This window comes from Corylus avellana, chromosome 7 (assembly GCF_965113065.1).
Source record: "Corylus avellana chromosome 7, dhCorAvel1.hap1.2, whole genome shotgun sequence".
Lineage (NCBI taxonomy): Eukaryota > Viridiplantae > Streptophyta > Magnoliopsida > Fagales > Betulaceae > Corylus > Corylus avellana.
The window spans coordinates 2,338,495-2,357,508 of NC_142496.1; the positions used below are offsets into that span (position 1 = coordinate 2,338,495).

Below are 19,014 nucleotides of genomic sequence, written 5' to 3' on the forward strand. Positions count from 1 at the left end.
TACTGCGGCTAGCTCGAGATCATGAGTTGGGTAATTGCGTTCGTAGATCTTCAATTGTCTTGAGGCGTAAGCGATAACCTTCCCTTGTTGCATCAGCACGCAACCCAAGCCTTTAAGAGAGGCGTCGCTATAAATTACAAATCCACCAGTCCCAGATGGAAGAGTGAGAACTGGTGCGGTGACTAGCCGTTGCTTCAGCTCTTGGAAACTTTGCTCGCAATCCTCCGTCCACTGAAATTTTTCATTCTTCCTTGTTAATCTGGTTAACGGTGTTGCCAGCTTAGAAAATCCTTCTACAAACTTCCTGTAGTAGCTAGCAAGTCCTAAGAAACTTCGTACTTCATGGGCATTTGACGGTTGTACCCAATTGACTATCGCCTTTACTTTACTTGGATCCACTGCTATCCCATCCTTGGTGACAACGTGTCCCAAGAAAGTCACATTGTCTAACTAAAATTCACATTTTTTGAACTTCGCATAAAGTTGTTGCTTCCTCAAAATGTCCAACGCCATTCGCAAGTGCTCTTCGTGTTCCTCCCGAGTGTTTGAAAAAATTAAGATGTCGTCGATAAATACTACCACGCATCTGTCAACAAGTTCTCCAAAAACTCGATTCATCATGTCCATAAATGCAGCTGGAGCGTTAGTTAAGCCGAAAGACATTACTAAGAATTCGTAATGTCCATGCCTTGTCCGAAACGCTGACTTTTGTACGTCCTCCTCCCGAATTTTGAGTTGATGATAACCGGAACGAAGGTCAATCTTAGAGAATACTTGCGACCCTTGGAGTTGATCGAAAAGATCATCAATCCTTGGGAGCGGGTATTTATTCTTGATTGTAACCTTATTTAATTCCCTATAGTCAATACATAATCGCATAGATCCATCCTTCTTTTTCATAAATAGAACAGGTGCTCCCCACGGTGATACACTCGGATGAATAAAACCTTTGTCGAGTAGTTCCTGTAGTTGATCCTTGAGCTCCGCGAGTTCTCGTGGTGCCATCCGATAAGGAGACTTGGATATGGGTGCGGTGCCTGGTAGTAGGTCTATAGTGAATTCGATTTCCCTACTGGGAGGTATTCCCGGCAATTCATCAGGAAAAACGTCTGTAAATTCCCGTACAACGGGTATCTCTTCGATTTTTGCTTCTGCTTTCTCCTCTGTCACGCATGCCAAAAATCCTAAACATCCCTTCCTGATTAATCGAGTTGCATGCAGTGCGGATATCAACTTAGGCGTGTTGATAGTTCGATCACCATAAAATTTGAATTCTTCATTTCCCGGCGGTCTAAACATTACCTCCTTGTGGAAACAATCCACGCACGTATGGTACATGGATAGCCAATCCATTCCTAAGATCACATCAAACCCGCTCATCTCGAATATTACAAGATTTGCTGGCATGACATGACATTTAATTGATACAGGACAACGTCTAACTACCGAGGTACATACGACTGTTTTTCCTACGGGGGTAGTCACTGATAAGCTTACATCTAATGATTCTAGCTTTAGGTTACTTGCTTTAGCAAAGGAGTATGACACAAATGAGTGCGTTGCTGCAGGATCAAAAAGAACGGAAGCTATACCATTAGAAATAGGGAGGGTACCTGCCACCACTTCATTGGACGCTGATGCATCACCAGGTGTTAGAGCATAAACCCAAGCGGTTGCATGGTTCTTCTGTTCCTTAAGGCGTTTCTGACCGCTTAGGTTGTTGGGAGGGGTCTTGCAATCTCATAGGATATGTCCAGGTTTCCCGCATCTGTAACATACCGGCTGCCCAAACAGACAATTCCCGGCATGAAGCTTTCCACATTTCTGACATGGTACACGGTGACCACCATTTCCTTGTTGACGGGGTTGTTGTGGTGCAAAATTTCGTTGTGGGGTTAGTGAAATCTCTTCTTACTGGGTTGCTCTCCTGAGTGGTTCCATTGTGGGACATTTCTCTTCCTCTGGTGGGAATACCCCGAATCTGCATTCTGGTTGGAATACCCCGAATTTGCATTCTGGGTCTGCTCGATTATCGCAGCTTTGTTGATGAGGTCTGATAAGTTTCCAATATGGAATCCTACCACAAGGTTCATAATGCGTGGTTGCAGTCCTCTTTCAAACTTCCTCGCTTCTAGCTCTCCAGTTGACACGAGATAAGGGGCAAATCGTGATAGTTCGATGAATTTGGCAGCATATTTCTCTACCGTCATTGACCCTTGAACTAGGTCCGTAAATTCCTGGGCCCTGGCTTGTCGAACTGTCTGAGGAAAGAATCGTTCATAAAATTCTTTCTTGAATTCTTCCCAGGGAATGGGATCCTCTTCCTTTATTCCTAATCGGCTTCGTACTTGTCCCTCCTTGGTTTCCCACCACCGATTTGCTTGATTAGTTAGAAGGTAAGTAGCATACCTAACCATCTTATTATCGGCGCAGTCCATCACCTTTAGCAGCCTTTCGGTTTGCAGAAACCAGTTTTTTGCAACTTCTGCACCCGTATTTCCTTCAAAGGTAGGAGGTTGCTGCCGACGAAACTTTTCGAACGTGCAACCTTGTTGTTCTTCGCTAGTGGATCCTTTCCCGCGTCGGGCCTCGTCTAACAGGTTCATGAGAGTAGTTGCCAACGTTGTCATAGGGCTTAACTCATGGTTGATGATAACGTTTTCTCCATCTCCGGAGTTGTTGAACCCGGTGTTGCCATCTTGGTTATTGTGAGGCGGGGACGCAATTTCTTCACAATCGATAATATAACAACCATTAAACAATTTAGACAAGAATCTTTGGTTTATTTAGGAGTGACTACAACGACTAACTATACTTGGCCGGAATGTGGCTTCCCATTAACCTTTTTTTTTTTTTTTCAAAAGTCTGCCAGAACCTTATAACCTTTGCTCTGATACCAAAATTGTAACATCCCCAGCCCGTTATGGCTGAGTTTGCCACTTTTCTTCTTTTACAACAAAAGTTCTTGCAAAGATCTATAAGGTCTATTAGAGTACTTGATTTTAAAGGATACAATAAATGTATAAAACATTATTCAAGAGATTTTATTACAAGCGAAATTAGAAAACATTAAAATTTAGTTGCGGAATATCATATTATTACAATAATTGATATGAAAAGACTTTGAAAGTTAATAATTATTCCCGCCCCCATTCCGGCCTTCTATTCCAGCGTCCTTTCTACCTGAAAACAAGAAATAAAACTGAATGAGCCCAAAGGGGGCCCAGCAAGTAAAATCCACAACCATAAATAGTTTTGCTCCTTGTTCTCAGTTTTGATAATTGTTTTTACAAATAAATATACATTCAGCCATAATAATAATACATGTATGTACGGTTGCATCTTTCATAGCATATACGTACTATTACATCTATTATTAGATCATCGTCATAAATCATCTTTATAAATCATCATCATAATGCATCGCTATAAATCATCATAGAAAATCATCATAGTAAATCATTGTTGAAATTATATTATCATTTTCTCATATTAAGGCCCATGTACACTATTACCCCTGTGTACGAGGGTTGCGGGTCCTTGTGCCATGGTACTGAACTGTGGCCTCAGCCATGCCCGACCGTCAATTAACTCTTTCTCTTGGTGCACTCAACGGTCTGTTGATGGAATACCACCTTCTGGCATAGCCTCCTTCAGTGGTTTCGCCTCCATCTGAGTATCGGTACCGAACTCATCTCATCTTATTTTGGGGCCAAAAATACTCTCCTCCATACATGTGCCCTCATTTCATAAACATTTAACTCATTTCTTGTACTTTTTTTTGTACTTCTTTTGATGCATCTTAGGGCAACATGTAGGAGGGTTTATCGTCATTCTTCTTTCTTATAATCATCATTATTTCTCAATTTTCTTTCCCAGAAAATGGAAACTTTTCCAAATATAAACTTGTTGTACTTAGAAAGCATTTAAAGAAATAGAAACTTTCTAAATAATTCTTTTAGAAATCCTTCATGCATGCAACATATTTCCATGACAGGTAAATAAAATAATAATTTACAGTTTGATACAAGTATGTATGAATAGCATGACATGAAGTAATTTTAGAAGGGGTAGAGAATTTACTTACTTCTAGACTGAAGCTAAAAGTGGTCAAATGATCTAGTTGCTCCAATCTGACTAACACTACTAGTATATCTTTTAAACTAATTTCTCAACTCCGTTCTCTCTCGTGTTCTTTCTTTCTTGCAACGCTTTGTCTCGCCCTTTCTCTCTCTGTTTCGTGTAAACACTTTTAGAAAGAAGAAAGACCGAGTAGAAAACGGAAGAAGGAAGAATATGTGGAAGAGAGGATATGAGTGGTGAAAATTGTGAAGGGGAAGAGCTCTATTTATAGGAAAAAAAACAAATACTATTCCGCCTTTCATTTACAATTCTACCCTTCATTTACTATTTCACCCACCATTTACTATTTTACCTACCATTTACTATTTTACCTACCATTTACTATTCTACCTACCCTATACTATTCTACCTACTACTCTCCAATTACCATTCATACAATATCATAAATCCCTCAAGAATTAACATCATTGCCTAATATGAATATTAATATAATCATAGCATCAAATTAATATCTCTAAAATAAGACTTTCAAAATCTGAGGTGCTACAACCTGCAACTTTCTTCCGCCATTTTTTTTTCTCCATCAGCCCGGCCGGTCACCTCTGCAGCATTTGTCTCACCCGCGTCCTCTCAGCCAGCCCGGCCATTTTCTCGCTTTTTCACGTGGTGTTTCTCTCTCTCGCTGGCTCACGTCAACGCCGTTGCTCCCTCCGGCAACCACGACCTCAAGCTCCGAAGGCCCTCTCACGCTCTCACTCGTTTTCCGACTCAAAAATCAGGTATATATATATATATTGTGAGTAATTTATTCATTTATTTATTTATTAGATAATTAAATAAATTATATAAAAATGTAATTTACAATGTATATTATTAAGGGAAATCATATCATAAATCCTTAGGTCAACGCGCTTTTTTTAAAAACTCCCTGGGTATTTTTTTTTGAAAATTTAGTCCCTGGGTCACTTGAAACTACTAGAAAACTCCCTACCGTCAATTTTTGTTAACTGCCGTTAGTCCACTCAAAACTCACCGTTTCATCTGATTAAAATATTAATTTTTTATTAATTTAATTTAAAAAAATTAAACTTTAAAAAAAAAAAAAATTAAAGGGTAGCCAGGGGTGGCCGTGCCACCCCTGGCCACCCCCCAACCCCTAAGGGGTGGCCGCAAGCCACCCCAGAGGTGGGTTGACCACCCCTGGGGTGGCTTGCGGCCACCCCTGGGTGGTTTGGGGTGGCTTGCGGGCCACCCCTTTCCACCCATGGGGTGGCTCGAGCCACCCCATGGGCGGCTTGCCACCCCTCCAAGCTAGGGGTGGCTCGCGGCCACCCCAAACCACCCCTGGGGTGGCCGCGAGCCACCCCTGGCCACCAGGGGTGGCCCGAAGGCCACCCCAAGCCACCCATGGGGTGGCTCGCGGCCACCCCTTTGGGGGTTTGGGGTGGCCGCGAGCCACCCTTGGCTTGGAGGGGTGGCCTTCGGGCCACCCCAAGCCACCCATGGGGTGGCTCGAGCCACCCCATGGGTGGAAAGGGGTGGCCCGCAGGCCACCCAAAACCACCCGGGGGTGGCTTGCGGCCACCCCTTAGGGGTTGGGGGGTGGCCAGGGGTGGCACGGCCACCCCTGGCCACCCCTGGCCACCCTTCAATTTTTTTTTAAAAAAAATTAAATTAATAAAAAATTAATCTTTAATAAGATGAAACTGTGAGTTTTGAGTGGACTAACGGCAGTTAACAAAAATTGACGGTAGGGAGTTTTCTAGTAGTTTCGAGTGACCCAGGGACTAAATTTTCAAAAAAAAAATACCCAGAGAGTTTTTAAAAAAAGCGCGTTGACCTAAGGATTTTTGATATGATTTCCCTATTATTAAATATTTTTGATGTAGTTATATTAGCAAATTAATTTTATAGGTTAAGTAATTAATTTATTTGCTTAAGATATATGTTTTGTAATATTAATTACTTGTTTGACATATTTGGTTTGTACATGGTGAGAATATTGTTTAATGTATTTGCATGCATGCATGTACAATTACGTTCTACCCTAATAGTTTGAACTTAGGTTTTTTTGGGGAATTTGGCATTTGGATGTAGACCCATATTTTGTGTAGGTTTTGCTTGTGCACCTTATCGTAACCAAAAAAAAAAAAAAAAAACAAATAATTAACAAGGGCATATCTATTTTGGTCGATTGTTAATTAATGTTTACATTTTGAAAATTTAGAAGAATTAAGTATGTAAATGCTAAGATGCGTAAGTACAAAGTAAAAAACAACTAACATTGGAAGCTGGATTTATTTTATCTACACTTCCCATACAAATGTATAAATGCTATAATAAACGGAAAAAAGAAAATCAACATTTAACCTAACTAGCTATATGTAATTTATTTAGGGTCCCCATATATATGTAATTTATTTAGGGTTCCCATATGTAAAAAAATTAATTTAGTTCTTAAAAATTTAGATTATGTAAATGTCATAAAAAATGATAATAAAAAAATTGCAGCAAATAAGATAGCCACATATATTTTATCAAGGGTCCCCATGTGGCACGTCAAATGTTTTTAAAATTGGACCTTAATTTTGTTTAGGTTTTGCATATTTAGATTATGTAGATGTTATAATTAAACGTCAATGTATGTGTTTGTTTGACCAAGTCTTTTACGTCCAAGATGAAAAGGACCCTGATTGGGCTTGTGTTGTAAGAACTAAACCTAGAAACGTATACGACTTTAATAATATATATCGTTCACATTATTTTGACGTATTTAATGTTATTTCTTTCTACATTGATTGGTTATTGTGGTGCATTTTTTATCTATTATATACATAATTAATTGGGTATATTATGTATTTTGCAGGTTGACATGAGTACGAGGGGGAAGAGTAGACGACGGGGGTCCCTACAGATAGACGACCAGGGGTATAGACCCTTACTTCCTGAGCATGGGGAAGGGTCTCAGCTGGTTCCCTATCACATGGAGGCCTCATATGATCTTGGTACTCCATATCCTACCATGAGCGAGCTGGGTGTATGTGCACATGGTGAGGTAGAGAGGATGTTTCCCCCCGAGTTGAACACGAGTATCCCATACAGTGAGCCATCGCAGCCAGATGACAGCGAGACACAATACTATGGGGAGCATATGGATGATGGCTCAGGTGACTTGGAGGCCGATGATCCTCCAGAAGTGTTGGGCGTTCGCCAGCTCCGGACAATAAGTAAGTATATATGCTTCAAAAACCCATTTTGAATATGTATAAAATTTATGTTGTTACTATTAAATTTCAAATAATTAACATTTGCAATTATTAATGTGTTAGGTATCAGGGGAGACGGGCGCACCCAATTTCAGGAGGTGGACATCCCAGAATCGAACAAGAAGTGGGAGGTCCCCCTTGGCCAAAAAATCGTCTGCGAGTACAATAAGGCGTGGCAGCCCGTAGGATTTAGCGGGATGAAATTCAGAAGGGAGGCCGGCAACGTCATAAGGGCCGGGACTTATGTTAGGCTTCGGGATGAATGGGAGCATGTACATCCCCGTGCGAAGGAAGATGTATGGGACACCTTAATGGTATGGTTAAATTTTTTCTCATATTTTCCCACGTGTATTTCAATATTTTAAACGTTGTTAATGTGTGCAATTATTCGCCTAATTTGTTCGACTTATATATGCAGACTCAGTTCTACATGCCGCCTGAGTACGATCTTGAGGCGATTAAAAGGGACGCCTTCAGAGATATGGGCACGAAGCTGAAGAATTGGAGACACTCTGTAAAATGCTCATTAAAAATCCAAGTGGGCGATACTCCAGACTCAGTGAAGGCGAGAATGGGTGAGGCTGCCGTTAGGAAATACGACGTCGAGGACTTGAATGTCTTGTTGGCGAGATGGTGCGACCAGAAAAATCAGGTAGGTCTGGAGTGTTTTCAGAATCTGTCTTCTTGATTGGTTTGCTTTGTTTATAGGCTTGTGATGATCGATCTCCCGTTGTTGATTGTTGTCCATGTTTGGGTGTTTTCTAAATAATTTTAGTTTTTTTATTTTTTATTTTTATTTTCGTGATTCATGATGCATTGACATACAACTCAGAGACCACCATAATTTCTTCAACTCAGTAATTACGAGCTTCAAAACATTTTATGAATGACATATATAGAAGTTAGTTTTTAAAGAAAAACTAGGAAGAAAAGGAAAAATATTCATGCTTCTTATTTTTAAGTCGTTATTCCCCAAAAAACAACTTTTAGGAACCAAAAACAGAACATGGAAAAATGGGGAAAAAAAAAACTATCCCAATGAAGGTAGATAAATTTGATCTATGATCCATCCCAATGACCAATCTAATTTGTGTTTTGAAACAACATGATCAATTGCATATATATATATAGTAAAGAAATATATGAATATATTTGAATAGAAAGACAAAAGGAGCAATTGGCTAGTGCAATTAATTGTAATTGTTTAGTTTCATTAATTGTAATTGGGTTAGGCCTGACATTTTAAGAGTGATATACATGTAGGAGTTTGCTGCCAAGATGAAAGAATTGCGAGCAAAAAACAACACGCCTCACTGCACCTGGTCGATGAGTTTCGCTAGAGCGACATATCAAGAGGTATTTATATATCTTTACTGCATATATATATATATATATATATATATATATATATATATATATATATATATATATATATATATATATAATCGGTAGTTTAGGTCGATCATTCTCTTAATTTTTTTTGTTTTTTTGTTGTTGTATTGATATATTTTCTATGCAGACCGTATCCGCAGGGGGCACTCCTCCAACTCGAGCGAAAAGTTACATCAAGACTCACACATACAAGGAAGGTGGCTATCTGAATGACGTGGTCAGGGACAGATGTGTAAGTACTCAAGCATATATATTTTGATAAATTATTTATGATTAACGTTCCTTATACGAGATACTAACTTATTTTTTAATGTACAGGAGAGGATGGAGGAATTGATGCCCACTGACCTGGCAAATACTAAGACCGTGATGGAAGGGACGGTACGGTGGACACCTGATGACGCGTATACTCAGGCGCATGGAAATAAGCCTGAGTATGCTGGCAGGGTCCACCAGCTGGGTCCGAATGTGCTGTCGGTGCGGGGCAGCATACATTTATACTATACACCGTCCCAGACACGGTTTCAAAATTCTTGGAGCTCCTCGTTCTCACAGATGACAGATAGAATTAGAGAACTTGAAGATGAGCATGCAACACAAAAAAGTGCAATGGATGAGATGGCGAGGCAGATTAAAGCACAAAAAGCCCAAATAGCAAAGAAAGATGCTACGATTGAGGCTCGCTTCCGCCAGATCGAGGCAATGTTCGGGTCGACGTTTGGATCTGCGCCCCCCCACAGGTAATGATATATTTTATTTTGTTTTTCTAACAATTGTTAATTGTTAGAAATAACTGTTAGAAACCCTTAGTTACAACGGTCCATTTTAGAACTTACGTATATTTGCATCATATTATAGAGTAATTTTGAATTTTTGTATTGATTATTATTGGTTCACAACTCATTTGCAGGTAATGCAAATTAAGAGTTGGGGAATGATTGTGTTGAGTTGGGCGCCACAGGGCTGGTCATCACTGTTTGTTAAGTTCTATATACATACTACTGTTTATTGTTTTGTATATAGTTAGATCAAACTATATGTTTGTTGAGACTAATTGAAACTTATTTCTAGTAGATAGTCCAGAAATGTTTTATTGTATATTTGTTTTGCCTTGTGTTAGAACGTTTTTTCGATGTATATATATGTTTTGTTATGTGTTGTGTTGAAATGTAGTATGTGTGTTGGAATTTTGTTTAATGAAGTATGTGTTGGATATATGTTTGTTGGATATTGGATATATATTATTAATGAAGTTGTGTTGTGTTGGATATATATTATTGGATATTTGATATATATTATTAATGAAGTTGTGTTGTGTTGGATATATATATATTGGATATTAGATTTTGTTTAATGAAGTTGTGTTGGATATATATATTCTTGTAATTGCTAATGGGTGGACTGGAACTATTAGTAGCTATATTAAAAACTTGCTTAGAAACTTGAAGTCTAGTTTAACTTGATTTTTATAAATTTGAGCTTTGTGCTGAGCAGTCATTTATGAACATTATTGAGTTTCTTGGAAGAATGTTGAAAGAAATTATGAGGTGGTGGTTTAGTTATAGTACTCTATAGTATATTAATTATTTGGTAGATGGACTTTGTTTTGGTTAGGTCAGAATTGATGGTTTTTGTTAGATTTTTCTTAAATGATTTTGTTGCTCATAGTTGAATATTATCTATATATGAATGTGCATAACAATGTTTTTGGATATTTCTGAATCTGAATTGAAAAATATTGCAAATGTTGCATGTGAAATTCACAATCTTATTAGTATTTTCAAATGGCTCCTTCTAGTTAGATGTTTTTGGTGGATTACGTATTGGATATTGGATTGGATTGGATTATGTATTGGATTATGTATGTGGATTATGGATGTGGATTATGGATTGGATTGGAGTGGATTATGGATTGTGGATTATGTATGTGGATTATGGATTGGATTGGATTATGAATTGGATTGGATTATGGATTATGGATTATGTATGTGGATTGGATTATGTATTGCATTGGATTATGTATGTGAATTGGATTGGATTGGATTATGGATTGTGGATTATGTAGGTGGATTATGGATTGAATTGGATTGGATTGGATTGGATTGGATTATGTATGTGGATTAGAAATATTTGAATATTAGAATTATTGTATTGGAATATCAGGAATATTGGAATTATTTAAAAAAAAAAAGAAAAGGTTTTTGACGTGTCAAATTGCGTGACACGTCAAAAACCACACGTACATATTTTTGACATGTCAAAAATGCCACGTCAAAAAATTTTTGACGTGGCGCGAATGCCACGTCAAAATTTTTTTGACGTGGCAATTTTAGCATGTCAAAATTTTTTTTGACGTGTTAAAATGACACGTCAAAAAACTCTTGACGTGTCAATTTCTGCCACGTCAAGAGTTTTTTGACTTGTCATTTTAACACGTCAAAATTTTTTTTTTTAACGTGTTGCTACCGACATGTAAAAAGTTTTTGACGTGTCACTGTAGACACGTAAAAAATCTGGGTTTTTTGACACCCACCCTTTTGACCGTTGATGAACGTCAAAACCGACGCGTCAAAAGAGGTTTTTGACATGTCAATACCATTGACATGTCAAAAACCCCTGGTAAAAAATTATCCCCATTTAAGAGAACTGATTCTTGATAGGTGTACAAATTTAGTGGAGGTTCATGATTATGTTGGTTTCCTTGATAAACTTATTTCTTTACTTATTTCTTTAAGAATTTCCAGATGCTATGCACTTAGGAGATTGCCCAGTATTATCAAGTTGAGATCTTTAATAGTTCTTGTCCTTAAAGATTGCCAGAGGCTCCGAAACTTTCCAGAAATTGGGTGTAAAATGGAATGTTTAAGATCCATTGACTTACGACACACTGCTATAAAAGAACTACCTTCATCCATAGAATACCTTGTTGGGCTTGAAGATTTAAATTTAGAAGGCTGCGTAAATCTTATGAATCTCCAAAGAAGCATTCATCTATTGCAACATCTAAAGAATCTTCTATTGGTGGATAGTCAAAAACTTGAAGAAATTCCAAGACTTCCGCCAAATACACAAGAGGTGAATGCAAGGGGGTGCATCTCATTGGAAAGATTTTCAGAAGTATCAAAAAGATTTGAATCCAACACATATGACTTGCCCGGGCTTGTTTGGGTTGACTTGTCCAGATGCCATAAACTGCTCGAGAATATGAAGAATGATGTGAAAAAGTTTTTATCTGTTAAGGTATGTCTCTGACATATGTTTTTTTATTTTATTCAAGTATTTGTTTGTACATTGATTTGTAGTTTGTATTGCTGAAAGTTTACAATATCCATGCAGCAGGGAAATCTTGAGGACTACATATGTAGCATTATATTTCCGGGAAGTAAGATTCCAAACTGGATATGCCATAAAAAACAAGCTTCAAACAGTGATATATGTGTGATAGATATTACTGAGGCTTCCAAATATGGAGAGATCACAGGAATGATTCTATGTGCTATTATTGGATTAAAGGATGAAAGTCAAATACCCTTTCCTATTCCTTGTACTGTTCAGATCATCAATGGATATACCAGGCATTTTGAAGTAAAAAAATTTCATTTGTCAGGTTCAGATCATTTATGGCTCCAGTACTACATTCCAAAATTTGATGAGCTAAAGGGGGACAATGTGCAAGTTAAGTTCCAAATTTGGCATTCCACAGGCTTAGCATTCTTCAGAAGTAGCGGTGTTCATTTGGTACGCAGGTATGAAGAGAAAGAAAAAGATCAAATGCTGAATGCACCCAATGAAGCTGTCGAAAATTCAGTAGGTCCAGTAATGGAACTGGATGGTATTCAACTTAAGGGCCACAACTATGATGTTCACTTGGAAAACAGTTATTGCCCGCCTCAAAAGAGACACTGTGGATTCTTTGGCATCAGAATATCAGGGACAGACAATATTCAAGAGCATCAGTCAACTTCACTCAATCCTCGAATCTCAAAGGGGAAAATCTTGACAAAAGACAAAGTTCGGGTAAAGGGTCGGTCGAGCTTTCATGGCTGTCTTGGGGTTGGGGTTGGCATAGGTCTCTGGTTCAAAATTCACCGACCTAGAAAGAGAAAAATACAAAAAGTAATAAGCAACTTGGAAAACAATTATTCCCCACGTCGGAAGAGACAGTGTGAAACCTTTGGTATCAAATTATCGGGGCCAGACAATATCCAAGAGCATCGGTCAACTTCACTCAATCCTCAAATCTCAAAAGGAAAAATCTTGACAAAAGACAAAGAACGGTTAAAGGCACCTCCACTTCTCTCGAGCTTTCATGGAGGTCGTCGTGGGATTAGTGTTGGTGTTGGGATTAGTCTCAGATTCAAAAAATTTCAACGAAGAAGGAGAACAGAACGAAAAGGTATAAAGTCAACGATTTGAGGAGTCCTCTAGTGGAGTTCATGAGGATTAGAAAAGATGTTTGCTTGATGAGAATATACTCCTCTAGGCTTTACTGTTCTCTCTGGTGGTTCTTTGTTTAAATCCAATAATCTGTTTGTCACGTGTACTTCAGACATCAGTCCAAGAGTCTTCTCGAGGCTTGTTTTTCTGCACTTGTTGTAGTCATGTTACCCTGCTGGCTGGAATTGTGTGGAGTTCATTCTAGGTGGTTTCATTGTGGGAATATTGTTTCTATATAGGAGTGTTCTTGGTCAAGATCATGAAGAGGAATTTCAATAACAGAATTGAGAATTGAAGCACCCAAGTAAGCGCCATTATCTCTTGCTTTTACTGGCTATTGCTCAGAAATCAGATCCCATTACTGTTTTGGCTGGACAATGTTGGTGTTTGAAGTCATGCTTTAGGAGTTGTAATGATGAGGAATTCTTTAGATTTTCTAAGATAATAAATACCATGGTAAAATCCTTAAAATGAGTAATTAAATATTTATTTTTCTGTTGCCTTAATATTTACCACTTTGGCAGATCCTCAATTTTATTTTCAAGTTGGTGTTATCTCATTATAAATCTATTTAATTAAAGATTGTTCTATCTCATAGCCTACCATTGTCGTTTGCTACGAGTAAAAAGAAGAGTGTAACTGGGTCATGTTTTTATGATTTTTTTAAATGAAAGTCCCAACTCATGATTAAATGTTTCTTATTTTTTTTATTGATAGGAATGAATCTCAGTATATCCACACAATTGTTGAAGTCATCTCAAGCTTGGTAAGGCCTTCACTTTTAGCCGTTCCCCAATGTCCAATTGGAATAGAGTCTCGCGTAACTGGCGTCAATTTGCTTTTAAATCCTGAGATGATGAATGTAACGCTCATGGTAGGAATATTTGGTATGGGTGGAATTGGTAAGTCCACCATCGCCAAAGTGATCTGTAATTCGATTGCTTCTCAATTTCAAGGTAGCTGTTTTCTTGCAACCATTAGAGAAACTTCAAGGCAACCACATGGTTTGGTCAAGTTGCAAGGGATTCTTCTTTCTGATATTTTAGGAGACTCAAGTTTGAAAGTTGACAGTGTTGACCAAGGGATCAATTTGATAAAGCAAAGGCTTTCTTCCAAAAGGGTTCTTTTAATTCTTGATGATGTGGATGAGATGCTCCAATTAAAAGCATTAGCTGGACAATGTGATTGGTTTGGTTTAGGAAGTAGAATCATCATAACAACAAGAGACATAAGTTTACTAACTCAACATGGAGTTTATAGAGAATACAAGGTAGATGAATTAGATCACAATGAAGTTCTTGAGCTCTTTAGTTTGCATGTCTTCAAAAGAGACAAACCTTATTACGAGTACGTGGAACTCACAGAAGATGCAATACGTTATGCTGGGGGATTACCATTGGCATTAGAAGTTCTAGGATTGTCTCTGTATGGTAGAAGTGTAGCTGAATGGAGAAATGCATTGAATCGTTACAAAAAAATTCCTAATGAGACTATTCAAAAAACTTTGAAAATAAGTTATGATGAATTGAATGACACAGAGAAGGATATTTTCCTTGATATTGCATGTTTTTTCAAGGAGGAGCGTGTGGATTATGTCATTAAAATACTAGAAGGGTGTGATTTCCTCCCAAATCATGGAATCAGAGTGCTTAGAGATAAGTCTCTCATAATTATTGATGAGCGTGGCACATTTATGATGCATGACTTGTTACAAGAAATTGATAGAGAAATTGTTCGACAAGAATCATGAAAAGAACCAGGCAAGCGCAGTAGAGTATGGTATCATGACGATGCTTGACGTGTATTGGAACAAAATATGGTAAGACTGAAACAAATTTATTTTTTTAAATTTTATATATATGTTTGTTTCCTTAAGTAAAACCTAGTTGAGAAGTATTGACTATTAAAAAAATGGCGAAGAAATACATATATACATACATAGATGTATTTAAAAAATATATATACTTAATTCTGTGTATTTCCAAACCAAAATTAATATTTTGATTGTAAATAGAATTCCTTTAATATTAGAAGAATTAAAAAGAATCATTACATGCAATTGCCTTTTACCATATTTCAAAGATAAGCATGATTTTCTTAAAATCATTCCTTTTTATTTTATGAATAGGTAAGAGTGCTATATAAATAAGAAAAAAGAAATACAAAACGTTGACATATTGATTGTGATCATGCACTCTTGGACATTGCAATAATGAAAACAAATAACCCGTTTTAAGAATCTAAAAAAAGAAGCAACATATGAAGTCAGACAACAAGAATATGAGTTTGTTTACTTTTATCTAGTAATAAGTGTTATAAAAATTCTAATTCTATCAAGTACTTATTAGAAACTTTTATGATTTGATGTTATTGGAACACTTATCATTGTCTTATTAGGGAGGAGAAGAAGTTGAAGGCATATTGGTAGATTTGCCTGAACAAAACCTGATCCACTTGAATTCTAAAGCTTTCGAGAAGATGAAAAGGCTTAGATTGTTTATAAATCGCAATGCACGTTTTATTGGAGGGCCTAATTCTCTCCCTAATGAGTTAAGACTGATCGACTGGCCTAAATATCCTTTACAATCTTTGCCATCCAACTTTCTTGGAAAGAAAGTCATTGCTTTTGAGATGCGGAATACCCTCTTCAAGAAAATAAATGAATTAAAGGTACAACTTCTATTTCTTAATTTTTCTTCTTATAAATTATGTTGCAAACTTTCGTCAAGGTAATTTATTCTCTCTTTTTCTTTACAGAATTTCAATAACATGACAATTCTAAAGTTCTCTTACTGCAAATTCCTGACAAAAATTCCTGATCTTTTGACAGGCCCAAATTTACGGGAATTGAATGTTGATAAGTGTAGAAATTTAGTGGAGGTTCATAATTCAGTTGGGTTCCTTAATAAACTTGTTTTTCTAACAATTTCCTGATGCTCTAAACTTAGGAGTTTGCCAAGAATTATCAAGTTGACATCTTTAGAAGTTCTTGTCCTTAAAGGTTGTTCAAGGCTTCAAAACTTTCCGAACATTGGGTCTAGAATGGCATGTTTAAGATCCATTGACTTTCGACACACTGCTGTAAGAGAACTATCTTCATCCATGACAGACTTCACTGGGCTTCAAGATTTTTTTTTTTTGACATGTCAACACAAGGGAAGGGAAATTGGGGATTCGAACTAGTGATCTCCGCTTCATGAGGCGTGGTTCACAGCCGATTGAACTACCCCTTGGGGACCTGGGCTTCAAGAATTAAGATTAGAAGGTTGCTTAAGGCTTATCAATCGCCTCACCATACTGGATCATCTATTGCAATATCCAAATCGGTGAGAAATGAATATGAAGAGAAATGTTTTCTCTGACATTATTTCCAGTCCTTAGGCATTATGTACAAATATACATTGAAGTAAGTATGGAATAACATACATAATTACAATTAATAGAATCAGCATATTCTCTATGGAATCAAATTTGGTTTCCTTGTGTGGATTGTAATCCCTTGATATCTGCTCTTGCCTTGCCAGCATGCATTATACAAATGCTGTTTTGGTCCAATCTTGCCTTCCATAGCATATCTCCTTAGCTGGCTTTTGCTTGAATTCATGATAATTGATTAGCATTATATAGGCAAGGCTTACGTGCGGTAGTTCAAAACGACTACTTAGATAATAAAAAATTAATTTTTTTAAAGAAAAGAAAAAGAAAAAGAAAAATATTAAAAAATTAATAAAATTAAAAGAAAAAGGAAAAGGAAATTCAAATGCCAAAATGGGGTGGCCGGACCACCCCACTTTTGGCTAAGGGGGTGGTTGGAGCCACCCCCATGGTCGATCTGGGGGTGGATGAACCACCCCCATGGCCAAGGGGGTGGTCCTGCCACCCTCAAAAGGCCAAAAGAAAGAAAGAAAAAAAAAAAAAAAACACTACACTTGAAAAAAAAAAAAAGGGACCACCCCCAAAACCCATTCTATTTTTAAATGTTTTTTTTTTCTTTCTTTTGGCCAAGGGGGTGGTTTGTCCACCCCCAGACCAGCCATGGAGCCACTCCCTTGGCCAAAATGGGGTGGCCATTTTGGCCAAGCCATGCCTTTCAGTTTTTATTTTCGTTTTCTTTTATTTTTTTAATAGTTTTAATTTTTTAATATTTTTATTTTTTAATAATTAATGAATATTATATTATTTCTTTTAAAAAAATTAATATTTTAGTGCGGTTGGACGATCTTAGCCGTCCATTTGGAACTACGGCAGATTGGGGTAGCTCCAAACTACCGCATGTAAACCTCTCCCGCATTATATAACATTCCAATTGTCTTTCGAATGGTGATATAAGAGGAAGTTTCAATGCAGCCATAAGTCGGACCAGAGAAGGGACTCCTGAACCAGTGACCCGGTTGTAGCTGAAGCCATGGGAGCCCTGTGTGCCATGGAATTTTGCAGAGATCTTGGGGTGCAAGATGTTATTTTTGAAGGGGATTCTACACAGGTCGTCAAATCTATTTCCTTAATTATTTTCTGTGGTGTAGATATGTCGAAGTTGTGGAAGACGTAAAAGACGTAGGTTTCTGAAACTGGGATGTGAAACACACGAAGCGGGAAGCCAATTATGCAGCTCATGGGCTGGCCAAACATGTAGTGTGGAACCAACTGGAGAAAATTTGGATGGAAGAGATCCCAAATTTTATTTTTGATATTGTAATCCTAGAGTTTCGTGCTCTTTCTGTTTAGAGTTTTTACTCTAAATGTTACTTTTCTATGGAATGAAATGCTATCAAATTTCCAAAAAAACAAAAAAATAAGAGAAAGTTTCAATTGAAATTCTTTAGAGGTATTGGTCCCTCGAAGAGACCACTTCTCAATCCTTCATTTACAATTCACAAACCAAAAAACCCATTATATTTGGTATTAGATCCAGCAGCCTCTTAACGAGAAAGAGAGAGGGAGAGAGATCTTTCTTGAAGACTTGATTCAAGTAGAGAAAACTTCAACTCAAGGTAGTGTGAATAAGGACCTTAGAACTACTTTGAAAACTCTTGGTTGAAATAAATGGGAAGGAGAAGTGAAAAGTTGACAATTCACTTTAACTCATGAAATGGAGCACTTAAACAAAAAATATTTCATTGCAGCTCGGAAGGCCAGGTACTCTTAAAGAGTCGAAACAACAAACAGAAGGGAAAGGAGACAGACAAAAGAGTAATCTTTTGACTTTCAAAATGTTTGGGGAACTTTTTTTTCTTTCAAAATAATTATCTTTTGACTACTTTTTTTTTTTTTTTTTCTTTTTTTTTCTCAAGTTTATAAGAATACTTTTGTCAAAAAATTTTAAGGTCATTTATGTTTTTTTGTTGACCTTGAGGGGAATATTGACAATTTTTTTAATAGCTTAAAAAGTCATCGACCCAAATTACACAATTGGTGGTTTTGGGAATGACATTGACAATGAAGTTGACTATAGTTTTAGGACAATATGTTTACTCTAATTACAACTTTGACCATTCATTTTTGAATTATAATACAAATCATGTGGTTAACACTTTCACTATAGAGTAATACTATGTACCAACTTTTCATCCGAGTGAAAAGTTTTTTCTTATAAAGTCGATGCAGAGTATTACTCTTCACCATGTCATAAAAAACAAAAAAAACAAAAAAATAAAAAAAAATAAAAAAAAATAAAAAAGAAAAGAAAAAAACCCCTTTATAAGGTGTCGGCCTCAATAAAAAAAGGTGGCCTAAAAAAAAAAGTAGTGGCTTGTCTCACTAGATAACAAGGTTGTTAGCCACTTTGACCATGAATCATGCCAAGATAGGAGTTGATATGGAGGCTTGATGGTTTCCA

The 19,014-nt window shown here is 37.1% G+C and overlaps 1 pseudogene; it reads left to right on the forward strand.

Annotated features, from left to right (window-relative positions):
- LOC148584334 (disease resistance protein RPV1-like) overlaps positions 1–15,837 on the forward strand; it is a 30,115-nt pseudogene extending 14,278 nt beyond the window's left edge.
- The last annotated feature ends 3,177 nt before the right edge of the window (positions 15,838–19,014 follow it).